This window comes from Grammomys surdaster, unplaced genomic scaffold, assembly GCF_004785775.1.
Source record: "Grammomys surdaster isolate TR1022 unplaced genomic scaffold, NIH_TR_1.0 167, whole genome shotgun sequence".
Lineage (NCBI taxonomy): Eukaryota > Metazoa > Chordata > Mammalia > Rodentia > Muridae > Grammomys > Grammomys surdaster.
This window is the reverse complement of record NW_021604615.1, coordinates 3,660,064-3,669,375: the sequence shown is the minus strand read 5'-3', so window position 1 is coordinate 3,669,375 and position 9,312 is coordinate 3,660,064.

Sequence of the window (9,312 nt, the reverse complement as noted above, 5' to 3'; positions counted from 1 at the left end):
ATTAAAACATGATGTAGAAAAACTTCGGGATAAACTCATTTTTCAAGCAGTGTTCCTCAGCTATGCTGCTGAATGATTAACGGCCAATATGTGGGAAAGTCATATAGGTTTGCCTGGAGGAGAACGAGGATGGAGGTAAAGCAATAGGATGCATGAGATCAGCAGTTCAGGAAGCAAGCTACAGGTCCAGGAAGATACACACACACACACACACACACTCACTCACATGCACATGTGCACACATACATGCATACACACATGCACATGTGAGCACACTCATATGCACATGTGCACATACACATGCACACACGCTCACTCACATGTACATGTGCACACACACATGCACACACACATGCACACACACATGCACATACACATACACACACTCACTCACATGCACATGTGCACACACATACACACACACAAGCACATGTGCACACAATCACAAGCACATACACACACTCACTCAAATGAACATGTGCACACACATACACACTCACAAGCACATGTGCACACAATCACAAGCACACACACTCACATGAACATGTGCACATACACATGCACACACAGGAATACATATACATTCACACAGACAGACACAAGTGCACACGCACACAGAGTAGTTTTCTTTCAAAAGAATGTGTCCAAATAGCCTGTGCTACTTAGAAATAACATGTGAAATGGGTTACCTATTTTTTAATTGCTATTTTTAATTTTTGTTTCTAATTTTAAATATCCCTTGTATATATTCACTCTGTCTTTTCACTCACTATGTAATATATATTGAGCATATCCTCCTCAATATTTACTGTTTTAAATCACAGGGAAGAGATTAAAATGCAGGGTGAAAATCCTAGAAATAAAAATGTAGAAATAAGAGAAAGCATAATAATGAATTATTCATATTTTGTACTATTACTAATATTAATTTAAATATAATTTAAAATTACATGAAAGTCATTCATAACATGTGGCAATTGAAAGATGTGCAGGGAAGGGAGGACAGAGAGGTGATTGACGTGACATTAGCAAATATCTGTTCTGACGGGTGACGGGGCAGAGGTTTTGGGTAGATAAGGATACTGCTGATGCTATTCTGGGATGAGTGGTATTTGGGATGACAACCCCAAGCAGTGTGGCATCACCCATGGAAAGAATTCCTCAGGTCAGATTGCAAGATGAGAGCTGTGGCAGCACTTAGTGAACTGTGAGGCTAATGCATTGAAATCAGATCTCGGCAAGTGTCGGTGAAATGATGCACTGTCCAAAGCTCTGCCCAGGACAAAGCACACTGCTGAAGTCCAGGCAAGTACTGAAGACACTTCCACTGCAATGACGCAATGACTGGCATCCACGCAAGTACCAAAGACACTCTGACCGCAATGACGGGCATCAGAAAGAGCTGCTTCCTCATACAAGTGACCTTCGTTATTTGAGAAGTGTTTGTAGCCAGAATAGGATGGAAATACCTTAGCTGTAGTTCCTCTAAACTCCAAACAGCTGGGCCGGTGCGTGCCCTCCTGCAGCACAGAGGGAGCAGGTTCCCTAAACAAAAGGAGGTCTGAGTACTTTAAACTAGTTTGTAAGAGTCTTTATTGTCTGTTTCCTGAAAATATTTCCAGATGGATTTCTGAATATTGAACCTGTCATGGGCTAAACGTTTACTGGGTTAAATTTTGCCTTGATCATGGAACATCTTTGCCTCTTTATCCCTTCACTTGTAAGATGGAGATATAAAGAGTGTTTATCTTAAAAATGGTTTCTGAGAATTCGGTATGCTAGCATAAATAAGTGCTCTGAGGGGGGGAAAACCCACACATCTAGATATAATCCAGACTGATCCTACTGGTCACTTCTAGAGACACAGCATTTCTTAGCATGTAGGGTACCAGGTGACACAGGAGACCTTCTGCTAAAATTTAGATAATGGACACCTTGAATTTGTGTGTTTGATTTTACATAAAATTTCCAACAAGAAAAAATAAATATTAAATTTCAACTTAAATTTAGTATACAGTTACATTTTAGGAGAAGTTATATAAATATCTGAGACTTAACTCTATAGACATTAAAAACACGCAGTGATTGATTGCTGAACAAAGAACAGAAAACTGGATGTAGATGATATCAAAAGCTGAGTTAGGTGCTAATGAGAGAATTTAGACCATCGTATTCAACTCTACCTAGAAACCCTTCATCATTACTATTTCTGGAAGATTCTACTAAAACACTATTAGCCTGAGTTCTCTAGAGAAACAGAACTCATAGAATGAACACACATACACACAACAGCATTTATTAGAGTGACTCTCAGATTATCATCTGACGACTAGTCCAACAGTGGCTGTCTCCCTCCCAATAGAAAGTTCAAGAATCCAATAGTTGTTCAGTCCACAAGGCTGGATGTCTCAGGTGGTCTTCCTGAAGAAGTAGGTTCCAATGCTGGTGAGCGAATGAACTTGTCAGGGAAAGTGAAGGCAAGCAGGGAACGAGTAAGCACTTCCCTCTTCTATGTCCTCTTAAAGGCTGCCACCAGGGTGTGGTCCAGATTAAAGGAGAGTCTTCCCATCCCAAAAGATCCAGGTTGAGGATGTGTCTTCCCATCTCAAATGATTCAATCGAGCAAAATCCCTCACAGATGTACTTGTGCATTACTTGATTCCCGATGTGGTCAAGTTGACAATCAAGAATAGCAATCGTGGAGGCTGGAGAAATGACTCAGTGGTTAGGAGCACTGGCTGTTTTTCCAAAGGATCTGGGTTCAATTCCAGCACCCACATAGTGTTTATAACTCCAGTTCCGGGGGACCTGACACCCTTACACACAGCATACAAACAGGCAGAACACTAGTATGCATTAAATAAAACTTTCAAAAAAAATTTAAAAGAAGAGTAATCAGTCATAAATAAGTTGTATAGAGAGAATACAAAAACATATTTGTAATGTTTTACCTCTCAAAGACCACAACCTAATGAAGGAGAGGTGTGTTCTGGATCATTCTGTCAGAGTTCTCAGCCTGCCATGGCGGGGAAGACTGAGTGATAGCATCTGAGGCTGTCCTTGTGTCTCCTCATGATGTGTGGGCTAGGACCATAGACTTGTATCACCTTCAAAGGTTGACAGTAGTGGCACACATCAACCATTCTGGCATCATCTCACAAGCCTTACAGCCTTCAAAAACTGAGAAATCACCGAGAAGCACAAGAAACAAGTTTTCCTGGTCACTCCAGGTTCAAGCCATAACAAAAGTCGGACAAGAACACTGTCGGGGGTTCATGTCATGCCAGATCATCCCCGTTTGTAGCTCTCCATGCTAGATTTCCAGGGCTAGGCCCTGTGAGTTGCTGGACACTGTGGCGGTTGCTGTTTGACACCTGACAGATTTACCCCACACTGGCATTGACAGTGTTTTTCTTCATTGACCATTTTTATAGAGCAGAAGTTAAATGAGCCCAGGCTTTTGCAATTAATTTTTATAGCGTCATTGATTAGATTTCCCCAAATAATTTATCCCTCACTTCATAGCTTAGAAGGTAATCCCATTAACTATTGTAGTATAACATTTTTAAGCAGACTGCTTCAGCGTCCCATTGAAAGATTTACATGGGCCTAAAATAAGAGCCATTTCTGCCTAATGATCTGTATGCAACAGCAACAGAAATACAGAAGGCAGGGATAATCAATCTATAAGATGCTGTACATCTCCCAAGATTTGTCTGTGTGCTTAGAGGTTTCCTGGTGTGGGTGGTTTTGCATTATTTGGGCTTTAGTTAACTAAACACTGAAAATATATGTTTCCCCCATATTTAACATTACCCCTGCACAGCTGGGACAGTAAACCATTCTGTGTGGCCCATTCAAATATACAGCCTAATTACCTAATTCAGTCAGTAAATAAAACAAAGTGTTCATCTGAGCTGAGCAGGTACCTACTAGTGTGTGTGTGTGTGTGTGTGTGTGTGTGTGTGAGAGAGAGAGAGAGAGAGAGAGAGAGAGAGAGAGAGAGAGAGAGAGAACGCGCCTAACCTGGGGCAGTTTCTCACTTTAAATATCATAGATATTTAAAAATGCAGTGTGAAAATCCAGTAGAATGCCCTGCTAAGGAGAAATTTTTGTTTCATTTTAGGATACGACAAAGATACAATAAGGGAGAGAACACAGATTCATATGAAATCAAGACATCTAAAGTACTCTACAGTAGCTTTCCCTTCGGGGGACAACCATAATTTACAAGTGTAATTTAGGTTGATAATGAATACTTCATAGATCAATGAATTCAGAGCAAGAGGTTAGCATTGAATTCAACGACAGGAAAATGAATAAATATTTTTAAATTCGACATTCAAACATGGCTAGCATCTGCCAGACACTTATTTTTGTACACACCTTGCTAAACAGTTTTCAATAGGCAATAATAATATTGTCATAATAATTTTAGGGGTCCACACTATTTTCCACATATTTTACCACTAAGTAATTTGAGTCTGGGGGGGGGGGTAAGTTGTTCAAATCTATACATCTGGGTTGGGAAAGATTGAAGGTGGTAAATGTTAGACCCATAGAATGTGCTAAAATAGGAAGGCTTGCAACAGAAGCAAGTATTGATGTCAGGAACAAGCTGCACAAAGAATGTATGTAATGTTTTCCCAGGTGTGGTGACATACCCTGAATTAGACTCAAAGGATCATGAGTCTTTTTACATTTAAATTATTATTTGACAAATAAATTCACACTAATTTGTGGACTTGTTAGTAGTTATTCACACTAGTTTATTATTCTTATCAGAAGCTTGGAGATAGATACTCAAGGCATCTAATTTAGTTTACTTGTAATTTCATCTCCTGATATATTTTACTTAAGTGTAAATTCAATGTCTACTTTGGACCTTAAGTGAGTATGGATTAGTTTCTAGAGTTGACATTTCATTTTCATTCCAAAATAAGGCCCCAACTTACAATTCAGTCTATAACTTGTTTTCTGTTGTAAGATCTAGAACCTCCATCTCTTCCACTCTCACTCTGCAAGAGAGAGGTGGCATCTTAAAATTGGCTCTGGGTTGAGATGTTCAGCTTTAGGTCTGGGGACAATATGCAGACCCAGTGTTCCATCTCAGCAGTAGTAATGGGATGCCAACTTTTATCTCCCTCATCTTGTGCTTCGGGCTGTAACTACCTCTAGAGCTTCCAAAACAGGGGCCACTGAGATTTGAAGTAAAAAAACAGGCATTCTCTAGTGGTTCCGAGCTAATCTATTACATAATAAAAAGGCATGGTCCCCCAACTGGAACTGGCTCCCTCAAGTCCCTGCTATCATGTGTAGTCTCTGCTTTCCCAGACTGATACTCTTCAAGATTTTTTAATAAAAGGAAATAGACTATTGAAAAGATGTGGCAGGCTCTCTTCTTGCTCTCAAACACTCAGTGCTCTCTGATAAATGTAACAAATTCAAACCAAAACAAACCATACAGATGGATTAAATTTTTTGTGCTGTGGAAAATAGCACCAAGACATGATTTTTCTTCTGGATCGTCTATTAAAACAGAGACTAGACATGGGAAATCTCTTCCTATCTTGAAAACCACCTGGTCATGTCCCTCAGCACCTGGCATCTGGGCATCATTCCTAGTGAGGTGAAAACTTTGGGTGGTCTACACTCTTGCGGGAAGAAATTTCTGAATACTGGGAAGCCACAAATAACTCCAGATCTCAGCATTTCAGCATTATAAGTATTTTCACATAATCATGACAAGATGACTGATTTTTCTGAGGCATTCCTAACATTGTCAAGATGCATCTTCCATTGCAAATAGAAGACCCAGGTTTGTGCAATGAGGCCAGGAGACTTGTCTTGGATCCTCTCCAACCGTTGATTGCTGGCAGGGCAGCTAAGAAAGCCAAGTTATGACATCATACAATGCTCACAGTATTGATTCTTTGTCTTGCCACTTCTAAGAAAAACAATATCATTCTTGTCCTTCCCTGGAATTTAGCTCAGTGGCTTTTGCCTGTGGCCTTTCTAATCAATGTCAAGTCTCCTTGGAGACAATGTCAGAATCAGAATCAAATGTGTCAAGTGAAATGGTAAGTGGAGATCAGGATGAAATTATTTCTATCCACAGCTAGCATAAAATTATGTTTACTTTGCCTCCTTCAATTCATTGCCCTGGCAACGCATTTATGCTAAACACATGCAGCATCCCAGACTGTTTAAAAGATTTGGCATAAAGTGAAGAAGAGCGAGTGAGCGCATTATGAGTACTCCATTGGATAACCTCTAAGGACATATGTCATGTGCTTTAAATTCATAATATGAAAACGGATGTGGTGCTTGGATGCTAGCATCTTTCCTACTGGGGTCAACAGACCATTAGGTTGTTTCTGACCTTAGTTTTTGTACAATGGATGTAACATGCTTGGCTTTTGCTTACAAGGCCTACTAGGGACTTAGTGTTAATGATTTCTATTGACAGGGTTATTGGATTCAAAGTGAATGTTTACACTGAATAGGAACGGGTGTCAAAGAATCCCAAATAGGTGCTCCCAACTGTAGAAGCTTAGTGTGGCTTAAGCGCTTTGCTGTGTTCCTGCTCATGAGAGCAAAGACAACAGAGGACATGGGGATAAGTGTAATGAAGAGAAACAATAACAGGATTCAGAGGGGTTAATCCAGGCACAGCAGAGTTAATCTACAAGAGCTAGGGGGATGTTTTAGGCTAAAGACTTTGGCAAAAACTTGTTACTTTTTGATCCAGGAACATCTAATGAATGACTCCACTGGCCGAGAAGATTTGGGACACTCAGGCTTGGCCACCAGGAACATCACCGATTTATTTATTTTTTTTTGTTCAGCACACTTGGGTACTTGCTAAAGATCTTCATTTTCATCTCAAACAATGAAACAAAAGAAACCTAACAATACAGATACTTAAGGAGGTACAAAATGTGACCCCAGGCGGAAAAGTCCCCCAGAGCAAGACTGTCAGTTCAACATCTGTCAGGTTACTGGGAAGTGCAGAGGAATAGAGTTTATTTATGCCCCAGAGTGAGAAACCAGAAAGTTGGGTAATTATCACTTGTAGACGGGAGGCTTTGAAACTGTCACTTGTTTTTCTCTCTTGAATATCCGGATTATCTCATTGCACAATACCAAACGATGCTGCTTAAGAAGGCGCTAACTCTGAGTTTGGATCTGCTTTGTGACCTGCACAATCTCGGCCTCAGAAAACTAAGTGTACTCATTTTCAAAATAATGATGAATCGAATCTGGTCAAGTTTTGCCCAAGATAAGACACCAACATGACCTAACTTTGAGACAGAAGTATTAAGATCCAATTAATATTTCTGTGAGCGAACACAACCTTTGAGTTCGGTAACATACCTCTGAGCACACTGCTGAGCTTACCAATAGATGAGCCTCCCCAGGAGTCGGATGTGTGACTCCAACACAGACACCACAAACTGCACCACAGTTTCTACTCTTTGAATAACAAGAGAGAAAAAAAAAAAGAAATGAACCAAATACTCTGGCAACCAAGCAGATAGCAGAGAAGAGGATGTGGCCACCCCAAGGTCAGTCAGGTGGTTCTGATCCAAATCCAGGGCTTTCACGTGTCCTGTTTCTAAGAGAAATGTTGAGTTTCCATGGGATTGTCAATTTGTTTTCTAGATTTGAAATATTACTATGGAAATGTATTGTATGGATTGTGAACATTCTGCTAAATACAATTGATGTTTTTAAAAGGTGCATCTCAATATAAAGGAGGTTACAAAGCTATGATAAAGCTCTAGTCCTGTTTGAAAATGTATCTATCATTGTTTTCTACGTAATTTCAAAAATTAGACTTGATTCTCTTTAAATTGTGTGTGTGTGTGTGTGAGAGAGAGAGAGAGAGAGAGAGAGAGAGAGAGAGAGAGAGAGAGAGCATTAGAAGGTAAATGTATTTATTAGTATCCTTTTGGGTCTCACTAGTGCAATCATATTTGCTATTATGATCTAAAGTATTTTCCCTTTCTGGAATATCATCTTCACACTGATTAAGCTGGAATAAATAGCTTGCATTGCAGCATGAAGAATATGCATTTCTCATACACGCACTTTGCCTGATTCGTAGCCATGACTGGGCCACCGAGCTTGAGAAGTAATGAGTATTGTTGTGTGTTCGGGGTTCTGTCAGGATTGTGATAGAGGGGCAAAACAGGGCAAGGACTAAAGGGAACTGAGAAAGAGCAAATAGACTAGAGAATTGAGGGACAAGAAGCTCAGTGGGGTGACTACAGAGCATTCTCCACAGGCTTGTGTTTTACGATTGTCCTCAGTCAGTGGCACAGTTTGGGGACATATGGCATCTTGGGGAATTGGGGCCTAACTAGATGAAGTGAGTCAGAAGAAATCTTCGATAAAGCAAGTGTGTGACTATCAGATGTGACTGAGCTCCAAAAGGAGGAGATGGGGAAGCCATTGACAGGGACACTCATGAGACTGGGAGTTCCCACAACCCCCACAAAAGTCAGGAAGACTTAGCAGTGTGACAATGATGGACTAGAACTCTGCTGTTGGATGAGGTTGGAATGTTGCAGGCCCAGAGCCTAATTACAATTTATGTTGATTATCTTCAGCTTAGTAAATAGGCTGTGCTGGCTCCCTACTTGTGCCAGATCCAACACTTCAACAGATAAAGTCTTCTGGAATATATTAACATTTCCCTTGTTTTCCACCACTCAAAGAGCTACAAGTGTCACACAGCATCAAAGGCCTTAGCAAGTTGTAACTTTGTTTTAACCCACCTACCTAATGCAATCAACAATGTATTGATAAGTGTCTTAGTTTATGACTTTTCCTTGTTCCTTGGAACATGGAGGCTGGGATAAGCTAAATCTGTGCTCTCCAGCTATGCTCGCTTATGTTCGGCTTCAGAATAAATTACTACTTAATTCCCTAGGTGAGAGCTGTGTTTTTGCACTGACAGTAGCCCCTGTAATCCCAGTCTAGGAAGTAAAGATAAAATCATCAGAATCCTCAAGGGGCAAGTTAGACTAGCTAGGATTAGTGAGCTCCTACCTTTACCAGAAAACCTGCCTCAATAAGTAAAGACACTACACACGCCATCCACACACGCACACACACACACACACACACAAACACACTGCATACACACATACCTACATACATAAATGCATGCCACACAAAGACATATCACACACATGCAGAGATAAACACACGTACACAAACATACCACACTCAAAAACACACTGCATAACACATACCCACACACATACACGTATACCACACACACATGCCAAGATACTTACACAT